We start from the raw sequence: 25,748 nt of genomic DNA on the forward strand, positions 1-25,748 counted from the left end.
GAAGTTTATCGATTCACTTAAAATTAGAATTTCGGTATTTTACATGAGAGAGCATGTTGAGTTTGTGTATATACTCCAAAACCGAGTAGAATAGGGCATTTTATAATTATTGTGACAGATTATATTCACAGCAATTTTGTTTTTAATATTGGGTTGCCTAGATAATATTTAGATTTTTTTCGATTCAGGTAAAATTAGAATTTCTGTATTTTATATGAGAGAGCATAGTAAGTTGGTGTATATACTCCAAAACAGAGTAGAATAAGGCATTGTATATTTTTTCTAACAGACTATATTCACAGCCATTTTATTTTAACTTTGGGGCACCTAGATATTTTTTAGATTTTTTTCGATTCGCGTAAAATTACAATTTCTGTATTTTACATGAGAGAGCATATTGAGTTGGTGTATATACTACAAAACCGAGTAGAAATGGGCATTGTATATTTTTTCTGAGAGATTATATTCAGAGCAATTTTGCTTTTAAAATTGGGGTGCCTAGATAATATTTAGATTTTTTTTGATTCACGTAAATTTAGAATTGCTGTATTTTACATAAGAGAGCATACTGAGTTGGTGTATATACTCCAAAACATACTAGAATATGGAATTGTATATTTTTTTTAACAGACTATATTCAGAGCAAATTTATTTTAAATTTGGGGCACGTAGACATTATTTAGATATTTTTCGATTCGTGTAAAATTAGAATTTCTGTATTTTACATGAGACAGCATATGGAGTTGGTGTATATACTCCAAAACAGAGTAGAAATGGGCATTGTATATTTTCTCTGACAGATTATGTTCAGAGCAAGTTTGCTTTTAACATTGGGGTGCCTAGATAATATTTAGATTTTTTTCAATTCGCTTAAATATAGAATTTCTTTATTTTACATGAGAGAGCATATGGAGGTGGTGTATATACTCCAAAACAGAGTAGAATAGGGCATTGTATATTTTTTCTGACGGATTATATTCAGAGCAATTTTTTTAACACTGCGGTGCCTAGATAATATTTAGATTTTTTCGATTTGGGTAGAATTAGAATTTCTGTATTTTACATGAGAGAGAATTTTGAGTTGGTGTATATACTACAAAACAGAGAAGTAAAGGTCATTGTATATTTTATCTGACAGATTATATTAAGAGCAATTTTATTTTTCACATTGGGGTGCCTAGATAATATCTAGAATTCTTTTGATTCACTTAAATATAGAATTTCTGTGTTTTACTTGATAGAGCATATGGAGTTGGTGTATATACTTCAAAACAAAGAAGAATAAGGCATTGTATTTTTTTTCTTACAGACTATATTTAGAACCATTTTCTTTTAACTTTGGGGCGCCTAGATATTATTTAGATTTTCTTCGTTTCGCCTAAAATTAGAATTTCGGTAATTTATATGAGAGAGCATATTGAGTTGGTGTATGTACTATTAAACTGAGTATAAAAGGGCATTGTATATTTTTTCTGACAGATTTCATTCAGAGCAATTTTGTTTTTAACATTGGGGTGCCTAGATAATATTTAGATTTTTTTCTATTCGCTTAAATATAGAATTTCTGTATTTTACATGAGAGAGCATATGGAGTTGTTGTATATATTCGAAAACAGAGTAGAATAGGGCATTGTATCTTTTTTCTGACAGATTATATTCACAACAATTTTGTTTTTAACATTGAGATGCCTAGATAATATTTAGATTTTTTCAATTCGGGTAAAATTAGAATTTTATAATTTACAAGAGAGAACACCCTGAGTTGCTGTATATACTCCAAAACAGAGTAGAATAAGGCATTGTATATTTTTTCTAACAGACTATATTCAGAGACATTTTCTTTTAACTTCGGGGCGCCTAGATATTATTTAGATCTTTTTTGATTTGCCTAAAATTAGACTTTCGGTATTTTACATGAGACAGCATATTGAGTTGGTGTATATACTCCAAAACAGAGTAGAAAAGGGCATTGTATATTTTTTCTGACAGATTATATTCAGAGCAATTTTGCTTTAACATTCGGGTGCCTAGATAATATTTAGATTTTTTTCAATTCGCTTAAATATTGAATTTCTGTATTTTACATGAGAGTGCATTTGAAGTTGGTGTATATACTTTAAAACAGAGTAGAATAGAGCATTGTAAATTTTATGTGACAGATTATATTCAGAGCAATTTTGTTTTTAACATTGGGGTGCCTAGATAATATTTAGATTATTTTTGATTCATGTAAAATTAGAATTTCTGTATTTTACATGAGAGAGCACACTGAGTTTGTGTATGTATTTCAAAAAAGAGTAGAATAAGGCGATGTATTTTTTTTCTAACAGACTATATTTAGAGCCATTTTCTTTCATCTTTGGGGCGTCTAGAATTTGTTTAGATTTTTTTCGATTCGTGTAAATTTGAATTTCTGTATTTTACGTGAGTGAGCATATTGAGTTGGTGTATATACTAGAAAACAGAGTAGAAAAGGGCAGTGTATGTTTTTTTCTGACAGATTTTATTCAGAGCAATTTTGTTTTTAACATTGGGGTGCCTAAATAATATTTAGATTTTTTTCGATTCGCATAAAATTAGAATTTCTGTATTTTACATGAGAGAGCATACTGTGTTGGTGTATATACTTCAAAACAGAGTAGAATCAGGCATTGTATATTTTTTCTGACAGATTATGTTCAGATCAATTTTGCTTTTAACATTCGGGTGCCTAGATAATATTTCCATTTCTTTCAATTCACGTAAAATTAGAATTTCCGTATTTTACATGACAGAGCATATTTGGTTGTTTTATATACTATAAAACGGAGTAGAAAAGGACATTGTATATTTTTTCTGTCAGACTAAATTCAGAGAAATTTTTCTTTTAACATTGGGCTGCCTAGGTAATATTTAAATTTTTTTCGATTCGCTTAAATATAGAATTTCTGTATTTTATATGAGAGAGCATATGGTGTTTGTGTATATACTCCACAACAGAGTACAATAAGGCATTGTATATTTTTTATAATATACTATATTCAAAGACATTTTCTTTTAACTTTGTGGTGCCTAGATATTATTTAGAATTTTTTCGATTCACGTGAAATAAAATTTCGGTATTTTACATGAGAGAGCATTCTGAGTGGGTGTATATGCTCCAAAACAGAGTAGAATAAGGCATTGTATACTTTTTCTAACAGACTATATTCAGAGCCATTTTTTGTAACTTTTAAGCGACTAGATATTATTTAGATTTTTTTCGATTTGCTTAAATATAGAATTTCTGTATTTTACATAAGAGAGCATATGGAGTTGGTGTATATACTCCAAAACAGGGTAGAATAAGGCATTCTATATTGTTTCTAAGAGACTGTATTCACAGCCATTTTCTTTTAACTTTTAAGCCCCTAGATATTATTTATATTTTTTTTTGATTCGCGTACAATTAGAATTTCGGTATTTTAAATGAGAGAGCATTAAGAGTTCGTGTATATATTCCAAAACAGCGTAGAATACGGCATTGTATATTTTCTCTGACAGATTATATTCAGAGCAATTTTGGTTTTAACATTGGGGTGCCTACAAAATATTTAGATTTTTTTTTTGATTGATGTAAATTTAGAATTTCGGTATTTAACCTGAGAGAGCATACTGAGTTTTTTTATATATTTTAAGAAAGAGTAGAATAAGGCATTGTATATTTTTTCTAACAGACTATATTCAGAGCCAATTTCTTTTAACTTTGAAGCGCCTAGATATTATTTAGATTTTTTTCGATTCACGTAAAATTGGAATTTCACTATTTTACATGTCAGAGCATATTGAGTTGGTGTATATACACGAAAAAAATAAAATAGGGCATTGTAGTTTTTTTCTGAAAGATTACATTCAGAGAAATTCTGCTTTTAACTTTGGGGTGCCTAGATAATATTTAGATTTTTTTTGATTCACGTAAATTTAAAATTTCGGTATTTTACATGAGAGAGCATACTGAGTTGGTGTATGTACTCCAAAACAGAGTAGAATAGGGCATTGTATATTTTTTCTGACAGAGTACATTTAGAGAAATATTTCTTTATCATTGCTGTGCCTAGATAATATTTAGATTTTTTTGATTCGGGTAAATTTAGAATTTCTGTATTTTACATGCGAGAGTATACTGAGTTGGTGTATATACTCCAAAACAGAGTAGAATAAGGCATTGTATATTTTTTCTGACAGATTATATTCAGAGAAATTTTGTTTTTAACATTGGGGTGCCTAGATAATATTTAGATTTTTTCTATATGGGTAAAATTAGAATTTCTGTATTTTACATGAGAGACCATATTGAGTTGCTGTATATACTACAAAACAGAGTAGAAAAGGGCATTGTATATTTTTTGTGACAGATTATATTCAGAACAATTTTACTGTTAGCATTTCGGTGCCAAGATAATACTTAGATTTTTTTCGATTCAAGTAAAACTAGAATTTCGGTATTTTACATGAGAGCATATTGAGTTGTTGTATATACTACAAAATGGAGTAGAAAAGGGCATTGTATATTTTTTCTGACAGACTATAATCAGAGCAATTTTGCTTTAAACATTGGGGTGCCTAGATAATATTTAGATTTTTTTCGATTTCCTTAAATTTTGAATTTCTGTATTTTACATAAGAGAGCATATGGAGTTGGTGTATATACTCCAAAACAGAGTAGAATTGAGAATTGTTTATTTTTTCTGACAGATTATAATCATAGCAATTTTGTTTTTAAAATTGGGGTGCCTCATATGTGGGTGATGAAAAATGAGAACACATGGACACAGAAAGGGGAGTACTAAACACTGGGGTCTATTGGGGGGAAAAGGTGAGGGCCAGTGGGAGGGGGAGGTGTGGAGGGATAGCCTGGGGAGAAATGCCAAATGTGGGTGAAACGGAGAAGAAAAGCAAAGCACACTGCCATGTGTGTATCTACGCAACTGTCTTGCATGCTCTGATCATGTACCCCAAAACCTATAATCCAATAAAAAATTTAAAAATAATAAAAATAAAAATAAAATTGGGGTGCCTAGATAATATTTAGATTTTTCAGATTCGGGTAAAATTAAAATTTCTGTATTTTACGTGAAAGGGCATACTGAGTAGGTGTATATACTCCAAAACAGAGTAGAATAAGGCATTGTATATTTTTTCTAACAGACTATATTCAGAGCCATTTTCTTTTAACTTTGGGGCGCCTAGATATTATTTAGATTTTTTTCGATTCACGTTAAATTAGAATTTCTGTATTTTACATGAGACAGCATATAGAGTTGGTGTATATACTACAAAACAAAGTAGAAAATGGCATTGTTTATTTTTTCTGACAGATTATATTAAGAGTAATTTTGCTTTTAACATTAAGGTGCCTAGATAATATTTAGAGTTTTTCGATTCGCTTAAATATAGAATTTCTGTATATTACATGAGAGAGCTTATGGAGTTGGAATATATACTCCAAAACAGCGTAGAATGAGGCATTGTATATATTTTCTGACAGATTATATTCAGAGCAATTTTGTTTTTAACATTGGGGTGCCTATATTATATTTAGATTTTTTTCGATTCACGTAAAATTTGTATTTCGGTATTATACATTAGAGAGCATACAGAGTTGGTGTACATACTCCAAAACATAGTACAATAAGGCATTGTATATCTTTTCTAACAGACTATATTCAGAGCCATTTTCTTTTAACTTTCAGGCGCCTAGATATTATTTAGATTTTTTTCGATTCACGTAAAATGAGAATTTTGGTATTTTACATGAGAGAACTAATTGAGTTGGTGTACATACTTTGAAACAGAGTAGAATAGGGCATTGTATATTTTTTCTGACAGATTATATTCAGAGAAATTTTGTTTTTAACATTGGGGTGCCTAGAGAATATTTAGATTTTTTCGATTTGGGTAAGATTAGAATTTCGGTATTTTATATGAGAGAGCATATTGAGTTGGTGTATATACTCCAAAACAGAGTACAAAAGAGCATTGCATATTTTCTCTGACAGAATTTATTCAGAGCAATTTTGCTGTTACCATTGGGGTGCCTACATAATATTTAGATTTTTTTCAATTCACGTAAAATTAGAATTTCGGTATGTTATATGAGAGAGCATACTGAGGTGGTGTGTATACTCCAAAACATAGTAGAAAAGGACATTGTGTATTATTTCTGACACATTGTATTCAGAGCAAATTTGCTTTTAACATTGGGTTGCATATATAATATTAGGTTTTATCGAATCACGTAAAATTAAAATTTTGGAATTTTACATGAGTGAGCATACTGAGTTGGTGTATATACTCCAAAACAGGGTAGAATAGTGCATTGTATATTTTAACTGACAGATTATATTAAAAAAAACTTTGTTTTTAACTTTGGAGTGCCTATATAATATTTAGATTTTTTTCGATTCGGGTAAGTTTAGAATTTCTGTATTTTACATGAGAGAGCATATTGAGTTGGTGTATATACTACAAAACAGAGTAAAATAAGGCATTGTATATTTTTTTCTAACAGACTATATTCAGAGCCATTTTCTTTTAACTTTGTGGCACCTAGATATTATTTAGATTTTTATAGATTTGTGCAAAATTAGAATTTCTGAATTTTACATTAGAGAGCATATTGTGTTGGTGTATATTCTACAAAACAGAGTAGAAAAGGGCATTGTATATTTTTTCTGACAGATTATGTTAAGAGCAATTTTGCTTTTAACATTCGGGCGCCTAGATAATATTTTCATTTTTCTCAATTCATGTAAATTTAGAATTTCAGTATTTTACATGAGAGAGCATATTGAGTTGTTTTATACACTACAAAACGGAGTAGAAAAGAGCATTGTATATTTTTTCTGACAGATTATATTCAGAGAAATTTTGCTTTTAACATTGGGCTGCCTAGTTAATATTTAGATTTTTTTCGATTCGCTTAAATATAGAATTTCTGTATTTTACATGAGAGAGCATATGGAGTTGGTGTATATACTCCACAACAGAGTACAATAAGGCATTGTATATGTTTTCTAACATAGTATATTTAGAGACATTTTCTTTTAACCTTGGGGCGCCTAGATATTATTTAGATTTCTTTCGATTCGCGTAAAATTAGAATTTCGGTATTTTACATGAGAAAGCATTCTGAGTTGGTGTATATGCTCCAAAACAGAGTAGAATAAGGCATTGTATATTTCTTCTAACAGACTATATTCAGAGCCAATTTTTAAGCACCTAGATATTATTTAGATTTTTTTGATTCGCATAAAATTATAATTTCGTTATTTTACATGAGAGAGAATTTTGAGTTTGTGTATATACTCCAAAACAGAGTACAAAAGGGCATTGTATAATTTTTCTGACAGATTATATTGAGAGAAATTTTACTTTTAACATTGGGGTGCCTAGATAATATTTAGATTTTTTTCGATTCGCTTTAATATAGAATTTCTCTATTTTACTTGAGACAGCATATGGAGTTGGTGTATATACTCCAAAACAGAGTAGAATAAGGCATTCTATATTTTTTCTAACAAACAATATTCACAGCCATTTTCTTCAAACTTTTAAGCACCTGGATATTATTTAGATTTTTTTTTTGATTCGTGTAAAATTAAAATTTCGGAATTTTAAATGAGAGAGCATAGAGAGTTGGTGTATATACTTTAAAACAGCGTAGAATACGACATTGTATATTTTCTCTGACAGATTATATTCAGAGCAATTTTAGTTTTAACATTGGGGTGCCTAAAATATATTTAGATTTTTTTTTGATTCACGTAAAATTAGAATTTCTGTATTTAACCTGAGAGAGCATACTGAGTTTTTGTATATATTTTAAAACAGAGTAGAATAAGGCATTGTATATTTTGTCTAACAGACTATATTCAGAGCCATTTTCTTTTAACTGTGAAGAGCCTAGATATTATTTAGATTTTTATCGATTCGTGTAAAATTGGAATTTCGCTATTTTACATGTCAGAGCATATTGAGTTGGTGTATATACACCAAAAGAGAATAAAATAGGGCATTGTAGTTAATTTCTGAAAGATTATATTCAGAGAATTTTGCTTTTAACTTTGGGGTGCCTAAATAATATTTAGATTTTTTTGATTCACGTAAAATTAAAATTTCGGTATTTTACATGAGAGAGCATACTGAGTTGGTGTGTGTACTCCAAAACACAGTAGAATAGGGCATTGTATATTTTTTCTGACAGAGTACATTCAGAGCAATATTTCTTTATCATTGGGGTGCCTAGATAATATTTAGATTTTTTCGATTCGGGTAAAATTAGAATTTTTGTATTTTACAAGAGAGAGCATACTGAGTTGGTGAATATACTCCAAAACAGAGTAGAATAAGGCATTGTATATTTTTTCTAAGAGACTATATTCAGAGCCAATTTCTTTTGACTTTGAGGCGCCTAGATATTATTTAGATTTTATTCGATTTGCCTAAAATTAGTATTTCGTAAGTTTACATGAGAGAGCATATTGAGTTGGTGTATATACTCCAGAACAGAGTAGAATAAAGCATTGTATATTTTTTGTAACAGACTATATTCAGAGCCATTTTCTTTTAACTTTTGGGCACCTAGATATTATTTAGATTTTTTTCCATTCTCGTACAATTAGAATTTCGGTATTTTAGGTGAGAGAGCATATTGAGTTAGTGTATATACGCCAAAACAAAGTAGAAAAGGGCATTGTATATATTTTCTGACTGATTATATTCAGAGCAATTCTGCTTTTAACATTCGGGTGCCTAGATAATATTTCGACATTTTTTGATTCACGTAAAATTAGAATTTCAGTATTTTACATGAGAGAGCATACTGAGTTGTTGTATATACTACACAACGGAGTAGAAAAGGGCATTGTATATTTTTTCTTACAGACTATATTCAGAGCAATTTTGCTTTTAACATTGGGGTGCCTAGATAATATTTAGATTTTTTTCGTTTTTCTTAAATTTCGAATTTCTGTATTTTAAATTAGAGAGCATGTGGAGTTGGTGTATATACTCCAAAACAGAGTAGAATTGAGAATTGTATATTTTTTCTGACAGATTATAATCATAGCAATTTTGTTTTTAACATTGGGGTGCCTAGATAATATTTAGATTTTTTCGATTTAGGTAAAATTAAAATTTCTGTATTTTACATGAGAGAATATATTCATTTGGTGTATATACTCCAAAACAGAGTAGAATAAAGCATTGTATATTTTCTGTAACAGACTATATTCAGAGAAATTTTCTTTTAAATTTGGGGTGCCTAGATATTATTTAGATTTTTTTCGATACGCGTAAAATTAGAATTTCGGTATTTTATATGAGAGAGCATATAGAGTTGGTGTATATACTACAAAACCGAGTAGAAAAGGGCATTGTTTTCTTTTTCTGACAGATTACATTCAGAGCAATTTTGCTTTTAACATTGGGGTGCCTAGATAGTATTTAGATTTTTTTCGATTCGCTTAAATATAGAATTTTTGTATATTACATGAGAGAGCTTATGGAGTTGGAATATATATTCCAAAACAGCGTAGAGTACGCCATTGTATATATTTTCTGACAGACTATATTCAGAGCAATTTTGTTTTTAACATTGCAGTGCCTAGATAATATTTAGATTTTTTCAATTCACGTAAAATTAGAATTTCGGTATTTAACATGAAAGAGCATACAGAGTTGTTGTATAAACTCCAAAACAGTGTAGAATAAGACATTTTATATCTTTTCTAACAGACTATATTCAGAGCCATTTTCTTTTAACTTTGGGTAGCCTAGGTATTAATTAGATTTTTTTCGACTCACGTAAAATAAGAATTTTGGTATTTTACATGAGAGAGCGTATTGAGTTGGTGTATATACTCGAAAAAAGAGTAGAAAAGGGCATTGTATATTTTTTCTGACAGATTATATTCAGAGCAATTTTCTTTTATCATTGCGGTGCCTAGATAATATTTAGATTTTTTTCGATTCACGTAAAATTAGAATTTCTATATTTTACATGAGAGAGCATACTGAATTGGTGTGTATACCTAAAAACAGAGTAGAATAAGGCATTGTTTATCTTTTCTATCAGACTATATTCAGAGTCTTCTTTTGAACTTTCGGGTGCCTAGGTATTATTTAAATTTTTTTCATTTTGAGAAAAATTAGAATTTCAGTATTTTACATGAGAGAGCATATTGAGTTGGTGTATATAATACATAACACAGTAGAAAAGGGCATTGTTTATTTTTTCTGACAGATTATATTCAGTACAATTTTCCTTTCAACATTTGGATGCGTAGATAATATTTAGATTTTTTTCGATTTGCTTAAATATAGAATTCCTGTATTTTACATGAGAGAGCTAATGGAGGTGGTGTATATACTCCAAAACAGCATAGAATACGGCATTGTATATTTTCTCTGACAGATTATATTCAGAGCAATTTTGTTTTTAACATTGGGGTGCCTAGATAGTATTTAGATTTATTCGATATTGGTAAAATTAAAATTTCTGTATTTTACATGACACAGAATATGGAGTTGGTGTATATACCACAAAACAGAGTAGAAAAGGGCATTGTATATTTTTTCTGACAGATTATTTTCAGAGCAATTTTGCTTTTAACATTGGGCTGCCTAGATAATATTTAGATTTTTTTCGATTTACGTAAATTTAGAATTTCAGTATTTTACATGAGAGAGCATACTCAGTTGGTGTATATACTCCAAAACAGAGTAGAATAAGGTATTGTATATTTTTTCTAACAGACTATTTTGAGAACCGTTTTCTTTTAACTTTGGAGCGCCTAGATATTATTTAGATTATTTTTGATTTTCGTCAAATTAGAATTTCGGTATTTTACGTAAGAGAGCATATTGAGTTGGTTTATATATTCCAAAACAGAGTAGAAAAGGGCCTTGTATATTATTTCTGACAGATTATATTCAGAGCACTTTTCTTTTTAACATTGGGGTGCCTAGATAATATTTAGATTTTTTTTAAGAAAAGTAAAATAAGAATTTCTGTATTTTACATGAGAGAGCATACTGAGTTGGTGTATATAATCCGAAAACGTGTAGAATAAGGAATTGTATATTTTTTCTGACAGAATATTTCAGAGTACTTTTTCTTTTGATATTGGGGTGCCTAGATAATATTTAGATTTTTTAAATTCGCTTAAATATATAATTTCTGTATTTTACATGAGAGAGCATATGGAGTTGGTGTATATATTCCAAAACAGAGTAGAATAGGGCATTGTATATTTTTTCTGACAGATTATATTCAAATTAATTTTGTTTTTAACATTGGGGAGCCTAGATAATATTTAGATTTTTTCGATTCGGGTAAAATTAGAATTTCTGTATTTTAAATGAGAGAGCATATTGAGTTTGTTTATATACTCCAAAACAGAGTAGAATAAGGCATTGTATATTTTTTCTAACAGACTATATTCAGAGCCATATTCTTTTATCTTTGGGGCTCCTAGATATTATTTAGATTTTTTCGATCCGCCTAAAATTAAAATTTTGTAATTTTACATGAGAGAACATATTGAGTTGGTGTATATACTCCAACCCAGAGTAGAAAAGTGCATTGTATGTTTTTTCTGACAGATTATATTCAGACCAATTTTACTGTTAGCATTTGGGTGCCTAGATAATACTTAGATTTTTTTCGATTCAAGTAAAATTAGAATTTCGGTATTTTACATGAGAGCATACTGAGTTGTTGTATATACTACACAACGGAGTAGAAAAGGGCATTGTATATTTTTTTTGACAGACTATATTCAGAGAAATTTTGCTTTTAACATTGGGGTGCCTAGATAATATTTAGAATTTTTTCGATTTCCTTAAATATTGAATTTCTGTATTTTACATTAGAGAGCATATGGAGTTGGTGTATATAGTCCAAAACAGAGTAGAATTGAGAATTGTATATTTTTTCTGACAGATTATAATCATAGCAATTTTGTTTTTAAAATTGCTGTGCCTAGATAATATTTAGATTTTTCAGATTCGGGTAAAATTAAAATTTCTCTATTTTACATGAAAGAGCATAATGAGTTGGTGTATAAACTCAAAAACAGAGTAGAATAAAACATTGTATATATTTTATAACAGACTATATTCAGAGTCATTTTCTTTTAACTTTGGGGCGCCTAGATATTTTTTAGATTTTTTTTGATTCGCGTAAAATTAGAATTTCGGTATTTTACATGAGAGAGCATATAGAGTTGGTGTATATACTACAAAACAAAGTAGAAAATGGCATTGTTTATTTTTTCTGACAGATTATATTAAGAGCAATTTTGCTTTTACCATTAAGGTTCCTAGATAATATTTAGATTTTTTTCGATTCACTTAAATATAGAATTTCTGTATATTACATGAGAGAGCTTATGGAGTTGGAATATATATTCCAAAACAGCGTAGAATACGGCATTGTATATATTTTCTGACAGATTATATTCAGAGCAATTTTGTTTTCAACATTGGGGTGCCTATATAATATTTAGATTTTTTTCGATTCACGTAAAATTTGTATTTCGCTATTTTACATTAGAGAGCATACAGAGTGGGTGTATATACTCCAAAACATAGTACAATAAGGCATTGTACATCTTCTCTAACAGACTATATTCAGAGCCATTTTCTTTTAACTTTCAGGCGACTAGATATTATTTAGAATTTTTTCGATTCGTGTAAAATAAGAATTTCGGTATTTTACATGAGAGAACTAATTGAATTGGTTTACATACTTTATAACAGAGTAGAATAGGGCATTGTATATTTTTTCTGACAAACTATATTCAGAGAAATTTTGTTTTTAATATCGGGGTGCCTAGATAATATTTAGATTTTTTCTATTCGGGTAAAATTTGAATTTCTGTATTTTACATGAGAGACCATATTGAGTTGCTGTATATACTACAAAACAGAGTAGAAAAAAGCATTGTATATTTTTTGTGACAGATTATATTCAGAACCATTTTGCTTTGAACATTGGGGTGCCTAGATAATATTTAGATTATTTTCGATTTGCTTAAATATACAATTTCTGTATTTTACATGAGAGAGCATATGGAATTGGTGTATATACTCCAAAACAGAGTAGAATAGGGCTTTGTATATTTTTTCTGACAGATTATATTCAGAGCAATTTTGTGTTTAACATTGGGTTGCCTAGATAATATTTAGATTTTTTCGATTCAGGTAAAATTAGAATTTCTGTATTTTACATGAGAGAGCATACTGAGTTGGTTTATATACTCCAAAACAGAGTAGAATAAGGCGTTGTGTATTTTCCCTAATAGACTTTATTCAGAGCCATTTTCTTATAACTTTGGGGCGCCTAGCTTTTATTTAGATTTTTATCAATTTGCGTAAAATTAGAATTTCGGTATTTTATATGAGAGAGCAGATTGAGTTGGTGTATATACTCCAAAACAGAGTTCAAAAGGGGATTGCATATTTTTTCTGACAGAATTTATTCAAAGCAATTTTGCTGTTACCATTGGGGTGCCTACATAATATTTAGATTTTTTTCGATTCACGTAAAATTAGAATTTCGGTGTTTTACATGAGAGAGCATATTGTGTTGGTGTATATACTCCAAAACAGAGTAGAAAAAAGCATTGTATATTTTTTATGACAGATTATATTCAGAGCAATTTTGCTTTTAACATTGAGGTGCCCAGATGATATTTATATTTTTTTCGATTTACGTAAATTTAGAATTTCGGTATTTTAAATAAGAGAGCATACTTAGTTGGTGTATATACTCCAAAACAGAATAGAATAAGGTATTCTATATTTTTTCTAATAGACTATATTGAGAACCATTTTCTTTTAACTTTGGAGCGCCTAGATACTATTTAGATTTTTTTTGATTCACGTCAAATTAGAATTTCGGTATTTTACATCATAGAGCATAATGAATTGGTTTATATATTCCAAAACAGAGTAGAATAGGGCATTGTATATTTTTTCTGACAGATTATATTCAGAGGAATTTTGTTGTTAACATTGTTGTGCCTAGATAATATTTAGATTTTTTTCTATTTGGGTAAAATTAGAATTTCTCTATTTTACATGAGAAAGCATAATGAGTTGGTGTATATACTACAAAACCGAGTAGAAAAAAGCATTGTATATTTTTTCTGACAGATTATATTCAGGGCAATTTTGCTTTTTACATTGGGGTGTCTAGATAATATTTAGATATTTTTCGATTCGCTTAAATATAGAATTTCTGTATTTTATATGAGAGAGCATATGGAGTTGGTGTATATACTCCAACACAAAGTAGAATAAGGCATTTTATATTTTTTCTGACAGATTATATTCAGATCAATATTGTTTTTAACATTTGGGTGCCTAGATCATATTTACATTTATTTCGATTCGCTTAAATATAGAATTTCTGTATTTTTCATGAGAGAACATATGGAGTTGGTGTATATACTCCAAAAAAAAGTAGAATAGGGCATGGAAAACTTTTTCTGACTGATTATATTAAGAGCAATTTATTTTTAACATTGGGGTGTCTAGGTAATACTTGGATTTTTTCGATTCGTGTAAAATTAGAATTTCTGTATTTTACATGAGAGGGCATACTGAGTTGGTTTATATACTCCAAAACGGAGTAGAATAAGGAATTGTATATTTTTTCTGACAGATTATATTTCGAGCAATTTTTCCTTTAACATTGGGATGCCTAGATAATATTTAGATTTGTTACGATTCGCGTAAAATTAGAATTTCCGTATTTTACATGAGAGAGCATATTGAGTTGTTGTATATACTCCAAAACAGAGTAGAAAAGGGAATTGTTTATTTTTTCTTACGGGTTTTATTCACAGCAATTTTGCTTTTTACCTTGGGGTGCCTAGATAATATTGATATTTTTTTAGATTCGCTCAAATATAGAATTTCTGTATTTTACATGAGAGAGCATATTGAGTTGGTGTAGATACACCAAAACAGAGTAGAACAGGGCATTGTATATTTTTTCTGACAGATTATATTCAGAGCAATTTTGTTTTTAACATTGGGGTACCTAGATTATACTTATATTTTCTTTGAATCGCTTAAATATAGAACATTTTATTTTACATGAGAGAGCATATGGAGTTGGTGTACCTTCTCCAAAACAAAGTAGAATAGGGCATTGTATATTTTTTCTAAAAGACTATATTCAGAGCAATTTTGTTTTTCACATTTGGTTGCCTAGATAATATTTAGATTTTTTTGATTCGGGTGAAATTAGAATTTCTGTATTTTATATGAGAGAGCACATTGATTTGGTGTACATACTAGAAAACAGAGTAGAAAAGGGCATTGTATATCTTTTCTGACAGATTATATTCATAGCAGTTTTGATTTTAACATTTTGGTGCCTAGATAATATTTAGATTTTTTTCGATTTGCTTAAATATCTAATTTCTGTATTTTACATGAGAGAGCATACTGAGTTGGTGTATATACTCCAAAACACAGTAGAATAAGACATTGTATATTTTTTGTACTAGACTATATTTAGAGCCATTTTCTTTAAACTTTGGTGCGCCTAGTTATTATTCAGATTCTTTTCGATTCGCATAAAGTTAGAATTTCGGTATTTTACATGAGAGAGCATATTGAGTTGGTGTATATTCTACAAAACAAAGTAGAAAAGGGCATTGTATATTTTCTCTGACAGATTATATTCATAGCAATTTTGCTTCTAACATTGGTGTGCCTAGATAATATTTAGATTTTTTTCGATTCGCTTAAATATAGAATTTCTGTATTTTACATAAGAGAGCATATGGAGCTGGTGTATATACTTTAAAACAAAGTAAAAGAGGGCATTGTATATTTGTTCTGACAGATTATATTACGAGCAATTTTGTTTTTAACATTGGGCTGCCTAGATAATATTTAGATTTTTACGATTCTGGTAAAATTAGAATTTCTGTATTTCACATGAGAGAGCATACTGTTTTGGCGTGTATACTCCAAAACAGAGTAGAATAAGGCATTGTATATTTTTTCTAACAGACTATATTCAGAGCCATTTTCTTTTAACTTTGGGGCGCCTAGATATCCTTTAGATTTTTTTTCGATCCGCGTAAAATTAGAATTTCAGTATTTTACATGAGAGAACATATTGAGTTGGTGTATATACTCCAAAACAGACTAGATTAGGTCATTGTATATTTTTTATAAAAGATTATATTCAGAGAAATTTTGCTTTTAGCATTCGGGTGCCTAGATACTATTTAGATTTTTTTCGATTCACGTAAATTTAGAATTTTGGTATTTTTCTTAAGAGAGCATACTGAGTTGGTGTATATACTCTAAAACAAAGTAGAATAAGGCATTGTATAATTTTTCTAACAGAGTATATTCAGAGCCAATTTCTTTTAACTTTGGGCCCCCTGGATATAATGTAGATTTTTTTTCGAGTCACGTAAAATTAGAATTGCGGTATTTTACATTAGAGTGCATATTGAGTTGGTGTATATACTCCAAAACAGAGTAGAAAAGGGCATCGTTTATTTTTTATAACAGATTATATTCTAGGCAATTTTGCTTTTAACATAAAAATGCCTAGATTATATTTAGATTTTTTTCGATATGCTTAAATATAGAATTTATGTATTTTCTATTAGAGACCATATGGATTTTGTGTATATACTCGAAAACAGAGTAGAATAGGGCATTGTATATTTTATCTGACAGATTATATTCAGAGCAATTTTGTTTTTAACATTGGGGTGCCTAGATAATATTTAAATGTTTTTGATTCGGGTATAATTAGAATTTGATATTTTACATGAGAGAGCATAGTGAGTTGGTGAATATACTTTAAAACAGAGTAGAATAAGGCATTGTATATTTTTTCTAACAGGCTATATTAAGAGCCATTTTCTTTTAACTTTGGGGTGCCTAGATATTCTTTACATTTTTTTCGATTCGCGTAAAATTTGAATTTCAATATTTTACATGAGACAGCATTTTGAGTTGGTGTATATACTCCAAAACAGAGTAGGAAAGGACATTGTATATTTATTCTGATTGATTATATTCAGAGCAATTTTGCTTTTAACATTGGGGTGCCTAGATAACATTTAGATTTTTTTCGATTCACGTAAAATTAGAATTTCGTTATTTTATATGAGAGAGCATACTGAGTTGGTGTATATACTGCAAAACAGAGTAGAATAAGGCATTGTATATTTTTTCTAACAGACTGTATTCAGAGCCATTTTCTTTTAACTTTGGGGCACCTAGATATTATTTAGATTTTTGTTGATTTGCGTAAAATTAGAATTTCGGTATTTTACATGAGAGAGCATACCGAGTTGGTGTATATACTTGAAATCAGAGTAGAATAAGGCATTGTATATTTTTTCTAACAGAGTATATTCTGAGACATTTTCTTTTACCTTTGGGGAACCTAGATAATATTTAGAATTTTTCGATTCACTTAAATATAGAATTTCTGTATTTTACATGAGAGAGCATATGGAGTTTGTGTATATACTCCAAAACAGAGGAGAATAGGGCATTGTATATTTTATCTGAGAGATTATATTCAGACCAGTTTTGTTTTTAACATTGTGGTGCCTACATAATATTTAGATATTTTCGATTCGGGTAAAATACGAATTTCTGTATTTTGCATGAGAGAGCATATGGAGTTGGTGTATATACTCCAAAAAAGAGTAGAATAGGGCATTGTATATTTTTTCTGAGAGATTATATTCAGAGCAATTTTGTTTTTAACATTTAGGTGCCTAGATAATATTTAGATTTTTTCGATTCGCGTAAAATTAAGGTTTCTCTTTTTTACATGAGAGAGCATATTGAGTTGGTGTATATACTGCAAAACAAACTAGAAAAGGGCATTGAATATTTTCTCTGACAGACTATATTCAGAGCAATTTTTCTTTTAACGTTGGGGTGCCTAGATAATATTTAGATTTTATTCGATACCCTTAAATATAGAATTTCTGTATTTTACATGAGAGAGCATATTGAATTGGTGTATATACTCGAAAACAGTGTATAATAGGGTATTGTATACTTTTTTCTGACAGACTATATTCAGAGCTATTTGGTTTTTAACATTAGGGTGCCTAGATAATATTTAGATTTTTTCGATTCGGGTAAATTAGAATTTCGGTATTTTACATGAGAGAGCAAAATTAGTTGGTGTATATACTTTAAAACAGAGTAGAATAAAGCATTGTGTATTTTTATTAACAGACTATATTCAGAGCCATTTTTTTTTAACTTTGGGTTGCCTAGATATTATTTAGATTATTTCAATTCCCGTAATATTAAAATTTCGGTATTTTATATGAGAGAGCATATTGAGTTGGTGTATATACTTCAAAAGAGAGTAGTAAATTGCACTGTACATTTTTTCTGAGAGATTATATTCAGAGCAATATTGCTTTTAACATGGGGTGCCTAGATAATATTTAGATTTTTTCGATTTGCGTAAAATTAGAATTTTGGTATTTTATATGAGAGAGCATATTGAGTTGGTGTATATACTACAAAACAGAGTAGAAAACAACGTTGTATATTTTTTATGACAGATTCTATTCAGAGCCGTTTTGATGTTAACACTGGGGTGCCTAGATAATATTTAGATTTATTTTGATTCGTTTAAATATAGAATTTCTGTATTTTACATGAGAGCATATGGAGTTGGTGTATATACTCAAAAACAGAGTAGAATACGTCATTGTATATTTTTCGACAGATTATGTTCCGAGCAATTTTGTTTTTAACATTGAGGTGCCTAGATAATATTTAGATTTTTTTCGATTCACGGAAAATTAGAATTTCTGTATTTTACATGAGTGAGCATATTGAGTTGGTGTATATACTCCAAAACAAAGAGAATAGGGCATTGTATATTTTTCCTGACAGATTATATTCAAAGCAATTTCGTTTTTAACATTGGGTTGCCTAGATTATGTTTAGATTTTTTCGATTCAGGTAAAATTAGAATTTCTGTATTTTACATGAGCGAGCCTACTGTGTTGGTGTATATACTCCAAAACAAGGTAGAATAGGGCATTGTATATTTTTTATGACAGATTACATTCAGAGCAATTTTGTTTTTAACATTAGTGTGCCTAAATAATATTTAGATTTTTTTTCGATTCATGTAAAATTACAATTTCGGTATTTTACATAAGAGAGCATACTGAGTTGGTGTATATGCTCCGAAACAGAGTAGAATAAGGCATTGTATATTATTTCTAACAGACTATTTTCAGAGCTCTTTTCTGTTATCTTTCGGAAACCTAGATATTTTTTAGAATTTTATCGATTCGCGTAAAATTTGAATTTCTGGATTTTCATGAGAGAGTGTACTGAGTTGGTGTATATACTCCAAAACAGAGTAGAATAAGGCATTGTATATTTTCTCTAACAGACTATATTGAGAGCCATTTTCTTTTAACTTTGGTGCACCTAGATATTATTTAGATTTTTTTCGATTCGCATAATATTAATATTTTGGTATTTTACATGAGAGAGCATATTGAATTGGTGTGTATACTCCAAAACAGAGTGGAAAAGGGCATTGTAAATATCTTCTGACAGATTATATTCAGAGAAATTTTTCCCTTAACATTGGGGTGCCTAGATAATATTTAGATGTTTTTCGATTCGCTTAAATATAGAATTTCTCTATTTTACATGAGAGAGCATATGGGGTTGGGGTATATACTCCAAAACAGAGTAGAATAAGGTATTGTATTTTTTTTCTGAGAGATTATATTCAGAGCAAAATTGTTTTTAACATTGGGGTGCCTAGATAATATTTCAATTTTTTTTATTCACGTAAATATAGAATTTCTGTATTTTACATGAGAGAGCATATGGAATTGGTGTCTATGCTCCAAAACAAAGTAGAATAAAGCATTGTATATTTTTTCTGACAGATTATATTCAGAACAATTTTGTTTTTAACATTGGGGTGCCTAGATAATATTTAGATTTTTTTCGATTCATGTAAAATTGTAATTTCTGTATTTTAAATGAGAGAGCATACTGAGTTGGTTTATATACTCCAAAACAGAATAGAATAAGGCAGTGTAAATTTCTTCTAAGAGACTATATTCAGAGCCATTTTCTTTTAATTTTGGGGAGCCTAGATATTATTTAGATGTTTTTTGATTCACGTAAAATTTGAATATTGGTGTTTTACATGAGAGGGCATATTGAGTTGGTGTATATAGCATAAAACAGAGTAGAAAAGGGCATTGTATATTTTTTCTGACAGATTATATTCAGAGCAATTATATTTTAACATTGGGGTGCCTAGATAATATTTATATTTTTTTCATTTCACGTAAAATTAGAATTTTGGTATTTTACATGAGAGAGCATACTGAGTTCGTATATATACTCCAAAACACAGTAGAATAAGGCATTGTATATTTTCTCTAAGAGACTATATTCAGAACCATTTTCTTTTAACTTTGGGGCTCCTAGATAGTATTTAGATTTTTTTCGATTCACGTAAAATTAGAATTTCAGTATTTTATATGAGAGAGCATATTCAGTTGGTGTATATACTACAAAACAGAGTAGAAAACAAGGTTGTATATTTTTTCTGACAGATTATATTCAGAGCAATTTTCCTGTTAACATTGGGGTGCCTAGATAATATTTAGATTTATTTCCATTCATTTAAATATAGAATTTCTGTATTTTACAGGAGAGAACATATGGAGTTGGTGTATATACTCAAAAACAGAGTAGAATACGTTATTGTATATTTTTTCAACAGATTACGTTCTGAGCAATTTTGTTTTTCACATTGGGGTGCCTAGATAATATTTAGATTTTATTCGATTCACGTAAATTAGAATTTCTGTATTTTATATGAGTGAGCATATTGAGTTGGTGTATATACTCCAAAATAGAGTAGAATAGGGCATTGTATATTTTTTCTGACAGATTATATTCAGAGCAATTTTGTTTTTACCATTATGGTGCCTAGATTATATTTAGATTTTTTGGATTCAGGTAAAATTAGAATTTTTTTATTTTACATGAGAGAGCATATTTTGTTGGTTAATATACTACAAAACAGAGTCGAAAAAGGCATTGTGTATTTTTTCTGACAGATTATATTCAGAGCAATTTTGCTTTTAACATTGGGGTGCCTAGATAATATTTAGATTTTTTTGATTCGCATAAATACAGAATTTCTGTATTTTACATGAGAGAGCATATTGTGTTGGTTTATATACTCCAAAACAGAGTAGAATAGGGCATTGTATATTTTTTATGACAGATTACATTCAGAGCAATTTTGTTTTTAATATTAGGGTGCCTAAATAATATTTAGATTTTTTTCGATTCACGTGAAATTACAATTTCGGTATTTTACATAAGAGAGCATACAGAGTTGGTATATATTCTCCGAAACAGAGTAGAATAAGGCATTGTATATTATTTCTAACAGACTATATTCTGAGCCCTTTTCTCTTAACTTTGGGGCTCCTAGATATTCTTTAGATTTTTATCGATTCACATAAAATTAGAATTTCTGGATTTTACATGAGAGAGCGTACTGAGTTGGTGTATATACTCCAAAACATAGTAGAGTAAGGCATTTTATATTTTTTCTAACAGACTATATTCAGAGCCATTCTCTTTTAACTTTGGGGCGCCTAGATACTATTTAGATTTTTTTTGATTCTCGTAAAATTAGAATTTCGGTATTTTACATGAGAGAGCATATTGAGTTGGTCTATGTACTCGAAAACAGTGTAGAAAAAAGAAGTGTATATTTTTTCTGACAGATTACATTTAGAGCAATTTTGCTTTTAACATTGGGGTGCCTAGATAATATTTATATTTTTTTCGATTCATGTAAATTTAGAATTTCGGTATCTTACATGAGAGAGCATACTGAGTTCGTATATATACTCCAAAACACAATAGAAGAAGGCATTGTATATTTTTTCTAAAACACTATATTCAGAGCCATTTTCGATTAGCTATGGGGTGCCTAGATATTACTTCGGTTTTTTTCGATTCCCGTAAAATTAGAATTTCGGTATTTTACATGAGAGAGCATGCTCAGTTGGTGTATATACTCCAAAACAGAGTAGAAAAGGGCATTGTATATATTTTCTGACAGATCATATTCAGAGCAATTTATATTTTTACATTGGGGTGCTTAGATAATATTTAGATGTTTTTCAATTCTCTTAAATATAGAATTTCTGTATTTTACATGAGAGAGCATAGGGAGTTAGGGTATATACTCCAAAATAGAGTAGAATAGGACATTGTATTTTTTTTCTGAGAGATAATATTCAGAGCAATATTGCTTTTAACATTGGGGTGCCTAGATAATATTTAAATTTTTTCTATTCACGTAAATATCGAATTTCTGTATTTTACATGAGACAGCATACTGAGTGGGTGTATATACTCCAAAGAGAGTAGAATTATGCATTGTATATTTTTCTAACAAACTATATTCACAGCCAGTTTATTTTAACTTTAAGGCGCTCAGATATTTTTTATATTTTCTTCGATTTGCGTAAAATTAGAATTTCGGTAGTTTACATGAGAGAGCATATTTAGTTGTAGTATATATTACAAAACAGAATAGAAAGGGGCATTGTATATTTTTTCTGACAGATTATATTCAAAGCAATTTTGCTTTTAAGATTGAGATGCTTAGATAATATTTAGATTTTTTTTGAATCACGTAAAATTTGAATTTCGGTATTTTACATGAGAGAGCATACTGAGTTGGTGTATATACTCCAAAAAAGAGTAGAGTAAGGCATTGTATATTTTTTCTAACAGACTATATTCAAAGCCATTTTTTGTTAACTTGGGGGCTCCTAGATATTTTTTATATTTTTATCGATTCACGTAAAATTAGAATTTCGGTATGTTACATGAGAGAGCATATGGAGTTGGTGTATATACTCCAAAACAGAGTAGAATAGCGGATTGTATATTTTCTCTGGCAGATTATATTCAGAGCAATTTTTCTTTTAACATTGAGGTGCCTAGATAATATTTAGATTTTTTTTCAATTCGCTCAAATATAGAATTTCTGTATTTTTCTTGAGAGAGCATATGGAGTTCGTGTGTATAATTCAAAACACAGTAGAATCAGGCATTGTATATTTTTTCTGACAGATAATATTCAGAGCAATTTGGTTTTTAACATTGGCGTGCATAGATAATATTTAGTTATTTTTCGATTCATGTAAAATTCGAATTTCGGTAGTTTACATGAGAGAGCATACTGAGTTGGTTTATATACTCCAAAACAGATTAGAAGAAAACATTGTATATTTTTTCTAACACACTATATTCAGAGCCATTTTCTGTTAATTTTTGGGTGCCTGGATATTATTTAGATTTTTTCGATTCACATAATATTAAAATTTCGGTATTTTACATGAGAGAGCATATTGAGGTGGTGTATATACTACAAAACAGAGTAGAAAAGGGCATTGTATATATTTTCTGACATATTATATTCAGAGAAATTATTCTTTTAACATTGGGGTGCCTAGATAATATTTAGATTTTTTTCGATTCACGTAAAATTAGAATTTTTGTATTTTACATGAGAGAGCATACTGAGTTGGTGTATATACTCCAAAAAAGAGTAGAAGAGGGCATTGTACATTTTTTCTGACAGATAATATTTATAGCTAATTTGTTTTTAACATTGGGTTGCCTAGATAATATTTAAATATTTTCGATTTGGGTAAAATTAGAATTTCTGCATTTTACGTGAGAGAGCATATTGAGTTGGTATATATACTCCAAAACAGAGTAGAAAAGGGCATTGTATATTTTTTCTGACAGATTATATTCAGAGCAATTTTACTTTTAACATTGCGGTGCCTAGATAATATTTAGATTTTTTTCAATTCACGTAAAGTTAGAATTCCTGTATTTTACATGAGAGAGCATACTGAGTTGGTGTATGTACTCCAAAACAGAGTAGAATAAGGCATTGTGTATTTTTTCTAACAGACTATAGTCAGAGCCATTTTCTTTTAACTTTGGAGCGCCTCGATAGTATTTAGATTTTTTTCTTTTTGCGTAAAATAAAAATACATGAGAGAGCATATTTCGTTGGTGTATATAATCCAAAACAGAGTAGAAAGGGCATTGCATATTTTTTATGACATATTATATTAAGAGCGATTTTGTTTTTAACACTGGTGTGCCTACATAATATTTAGATTTCTTTCAATTCACGTAAAATTAGAATTACGGTATTTTACATGAGAGAGCATAGTGAGTTGGTGTATATACTCTAAAACAGAGTAGAAAAGGGCACTGTATATGTTTTCTGGCAGATAATATTCAGAGCAATTTTGCTTTTAACATTGGGGTGCCTAGATAATATTTAGGTTTTTTTTTTGATTTACCTAAATATAGAATTTCTGTATTTTACATGAGAGAGCATATGGAGTTAGTGTATATAAAAAGAGTAGAATACGGCATTGTATATTTTTTCTGACAGATTATATTCAGAGCAATTTTGTATTTAGCATTGGGGTGCCTACAGTATATTTAGATTTTATCAATTTGGGTAAAATTTGAATTTCTGTATTTTATATGAGAGAGCAAACTGTGTGGGTGTATATACTCCAAAACAGAGTAGAATAGGGCATTGTATATTTTTTCTGACAGATTATATTCAGAGCAATTTTTTTTTTAACATTGTGGTGCCCAGATAATATTTAGATATTTTTGATTCGGGTAAAATTTGTATTTCTGTATTTTACATGAGAGAGGATACTGAGTTAGTTTATATACTCCAAAAAAAAAACAGAATAAGGCCTTGTTTATTTTTTCTAACAGACTATATTTAGAGCCATTTTCTTTTACCTTTGGGGCGCATAGATATTATTTAGATTTTCTTTGATTCGCATAAATTTAGAATTTCGATATCTTACATGAGACAGCATATTGAGTTGGTGTATATACTCCAAAACAGAGTAGAATACGGCATTGTATATTTTCTCTTAAAGAATATATTTAGAGCAATCTTGTTTTTAACATTGGGAAGCCTAGATAATATTTAGATTTTTTTGATTCGGGTAAAATTAGAATTTCTGTATTTTACATGAGAGAGCATATTGAGTTGAGTTGGTGTATATACTACAAAACAGAGAATAGGGCATTGTATATTTTCTCTGACAGATTATATTCAGAGCAATTTTGTTTTTAACATTCGGGTGCCGAGATAATATTTAGATTTTTTGATTCGGGTAAAAGTAGAATTTCTCTATCTACATGAGAGATCATTCTGAGTTGGTGTATTTACCCAATAACAGAGTAGAATAAGGCATTGTATATTTTTTCTAGCAGATTATATTCAGATCCCTGTTCTTGTAGCTTTGGGGTGCCTAGATATTATTTAGATTTTTTTTTGTTTCGCGGAAATTAAGAATTTCGTTATTTTACGTGAGAGAGCATATTGAGTTGGTGTATAAACTCCAAAACAGAGTAGAAAAGAACATTGTATATTTTTTCTGACAGATTATATTCAGAGAAATTTTGCTTTTAACATTGGGGTGCCTAGATAATATTTAGATTTTTTTCAATTTGCTTAAATATAGAATTTCTATATTTTACATGAGAGAACATATTTTGTTGGTGTATATACTCCAAAACAGAGTACAATAAGGCATTGTATATTTTCTTTAACAGACTAT

This window comes from Callithrix jacchus, chromosome 20 (genome assembly GCF_049354715.1).
Source record: "Callithrix jacchus isolate 240 chromosome 20, calJac240_pri, whole genome shotgun sequence".
NCBI classification, from domain to species: domain Eukaryota; kingdom Metazoa; phylum Chordata; class Mammalia; order Primates; family Cebidae; genus Callithrix; species Callithrix jacchus.